At 41.3% G+C, this 3474-nt stretch overlaps 1 protein-coding gene across 1 annotated transcript in view; it reads right to left on the bottom strand.

The window, feature by feature from the left end:
- anapc4 (anaphase promoting complex subunit 4) overlaps nt 1-2729 on the bottom strand; it is a 97890-nt gene extending 95161 nt beyond the window's left edge. The window contains exon 1 of the mRNA XM_043700575.1: nt 2639-2729. The gene's annotated coding sequence lies outside the window, so the exon portion shown is untranslated. The remainder of the gene's footprint in view (nt 1-2638) is intronic.
- Nucleotides 2730-3474: the final 745 nt, after the last annotated feature.

Raw genomic sequence — 3474 nt, 5'->3', positions numbered from 1 at the left:
ATACTCTTTTCCAGATATAAACATTCATGTGAACAGCAGAGCAAGGCTAAAAAACACATTCCATTCTGGTTACATACAGATAAGAAGATTCACACGGGGAGGTGTGTAATAAGATTCACACGGGACTAAGCAACACCTCCATTCCGGTTAGATTCACACATGTATTGGGACATAATTTTTTAACCGTTTCACCACATTCCACTGCTTGGCCCAATACATGTGTTACATTATGATTCACACATGTATTGGGACATAATTTTACACCACACACCCTAAACCTCAACCTGAGTTACAAACCTTCACAAACCTTGCATTAAGAGTAAGAGGTGACTTGCTTGAAACATGTAAGATCCTGAGGAGACTTCACAGGTTGGATGTGAAGAGAACATTTTTCTTATGGGAAAGTTTAGAACTAGGAATCATCATTTGAAAATCAGTGGTTGCCTTCATAAAACACATCAGATGATTTTTTTTCTCTCAGGTTTACAATCTTTGGAAATCTCTTCCTGAAAAGGTGGTGGAACCAGAGTCCTTGAATATTTATAAGGCAGAGGTAGATGAATTCTTGGTAAGCAAAAATGTGAAAGGTTATCATGGATAGGTTGGAATGATCTTATTAAATAGTGGTTCTGGATTAGTGCTGCTGAAAGAGCACAGCAGTTCAAGCAGCATCCAAGGAGCTTCGAAATCGACGTTTCGGGCAAAAGCCGATTTCGAAGCTCCTTGGATGCTGCCTGAACTGCTGTGCTCTTCCAGCAGCACTAATCCAGAATCTGGTTTCCAGCATCTGCAGTCATTGTTTTTACCTTATTAAATGGTGGAGCAGCCTCAAGTAGCGGAGCAGCCCACTCCTGCTCTTAAATCATAGATTTTGACATAGACTGCAGCCTTCAATTCATCCTACAAGCTAGGATGAATTGAAGTGATCTTTGCCACCAGATTGGCCACTACAATTTTTATTTAGTGTAGTTTGACAATACAGACTGGAAAAGGGATGTATCATTAGAGGCAAATCCAGATATCTAATCACGACTGTGTGCCACTCCTAAAACAACTACTTCTCTTTTTTTTTCCTTCCTGAAAGCAAAGACAATTGGCAGGATGTAAATAGCGGTATCCTGCAAGGATCTATGTTAGGACCTCAATTATTTATATTTATTAACAACTTGGATAATGGTATACTAGTTTATTTTGGGAAATCTGGTCAGTATGGATGAGTTGGACCGAAGGATCTTTTTCCGTGCTGTATGACTCGAGTCATAGATCACCGAAACAGATCCTTCAGTCCAACTTATCCATACCGAACATAATCCAAAATGAATCTCTTCCCACCTGCCTGCGCTTGGCCCACATCCCTTCAAATCTTGTCTTCTAAATGTTGTAATTGTACCTGTATCCATCACTTCCTCTGGAAGTGCATTCCACACATGAACCATCCTCTCTCTTTTAAAAAAATTGCCAATGTCTTTTTTAAATCTTTCTCCTCTCACGTTTAAAATATGCCCTCAAGCCTTGAAATCACCCATCGTAGTGAAAAGATACCTGCCATCATCTTATGTATAACCCTCATGATTTTATAAACCTCCATATGGTCACCTATCAACTTCCTTAGCTACAATGAAAAGTGACCAGCCTATCCTTATAACTCAAACCTCCATTCCTGGTAATATCCTGGTAAATCTCTTCTGAATCCGCTCCAGTTTAATAGTATCCTTCCTGTAACAGAGAGGCCAGAACTTAACCGTACTCCAGAAGCAACCTCACCAACATCCTGTACAACCTCAACATAAAGTCCCAACTCTTCTCTCAAAGTTCTAGGAAACGATGGCAAGCATGCTAAACGCCTTCTTAACCACTCTATCTATACGTAATGCAAACTTACATCCTGGAGCTCCTGGGTCTCTCTGACCTACCACACTGCCCAAGGCTATACTAATAATTGTATAAGTCTTGCCTTTGTTTACCAAAATGCAATACTTCACATTTATCCAAATTAAACTCCATTTGCCAATCCTCAGCCCATTGATTAAGATTGATCTCTACATTTTTTTTAAAAAAGTAGATAAAGATAAATAGACTATCTCACTGGTTGGGGATTCTTGAACTAGGGGTTATCTTAAAATTGGAGCCAGATCATTCAGGAGTGATGTCAAGAAGCACTTCTACACAAAGGATGGAGGAGTTTTGTAACTCTTTCAAAAACAGCAGTTGATATTAGATTATTTGATAAGTTTAAATCTGAGAAAGACAAACTTTTTAAGCTAAGAAATGAATGGATATGTGCCAGATGCAGGTGTACAGAGTTAGGCCACAGATCAACTGTGATTTTGATGAATGGTAAAATAGGGGCTGAAAGCCATACTGCTGTTGGTATGTATGAGTCAACACCATATATCAAGAATGATCCTGGTTATGATTCTCACATGGGGCCCTACTATATACCTTCTTACAGCCAGAAAACAACCTGTTCACCAGCACCATGTTTCCAGCCACTCAGCCAATTTACAAACTATGCTACCACTGTTCCTTATTCCCTGGGTTTCAAATTCCCTGGGTAACAAACTTATGAACAGCTAACCCAACACCTTTTGATCAACTATATGTTCCCTGAGTTAGCCCTAGGAACATCGCTCATTACCTTCAGCCCGTTTCCACCGAGAGCCACAGTCAGCGCCAGTCACTTTCAAACCCGCAGCACACATGCGCACTCGTCCACGCCGGCGGTATCGCGAGAGTACATCTCGGCCAGCTTAGTGCGCATGCTTCCGAGTGGGCTGGTCTCGGCAGGTGTGGGTGCGCGCTGGCTGACGGAGGCGAGCAGGAGCGCGCTACAGCCACTGTGCACGCGACTGGACAATTGGTGCCGTTGTCGACTGGGTAATGTGATGTGATTTGTGAATTAGAAAAAAAATTCGCAGCCTGAATTTTTTTAACTTTGAGTTTTGTTATCTTTAAATTTTTGAATTTATTTATACACCTCTTTGTACAAATCAGCGAAATAATACAAGTATAAAGAGGATTGTGAAGGAGCAAAAATGGCCTTTGCAGTGATATGTACTTGTCAGATGTGGGAGTTTAAAGAGAGTTTAAGGGTTACTGCGGATTACATCTGCCATAAATGTTGTTGGATGTGAATCTTATCAGATTCAGTGGATCGGTTGGAGAGACAGATAGAAGCAATGAGGAATTTGCAACAGCAGCAGTATGTGATGGATGGCAGTTATAGGAAGGGGGGAAAGTCTCAGATACAGTCACATAGAGGGGTTAACTCCAGGAAAGGTAAGAAAGGTAGGCACCTAGGGCAGGAGTCTTTTGTGGATATACCCATTTCAAACACGTATGCTGTTTTGGAAAATGTTGGGGGTGATTCTCAGGGGAACGTAGCACGAACAGCCAAGTTTCTGGTATTGAGACTGGCTCTAATGCAACGAGGGGTACGTCGGCTTCCAAGAGATCAATTATGTTAGGGGATTC

Source organism: Chiloscyllium plagiosum, chromosome 1 (genome assembly GCF_004010195.1).
Source record: "Chiloscyllium plagiosum isolate BGI_BamShark_2017 chromosome 1, ASM401019v2, whole genome shotgun sequence".
In the NCBI taxonomy this organism is placed as follows: Eukaryota; Metazoa; Chordata; class Chondrichthyes; order Orectolobiformes; family Hemiscylliidae; genus Chiloscyllium; species Chiloscyllium plagiosum.
The sequence above is the reverse complement of the archived record's forward strand: the minus strand, read 5'-3'. Positions and strand labels throughout refer to the sequence as shown.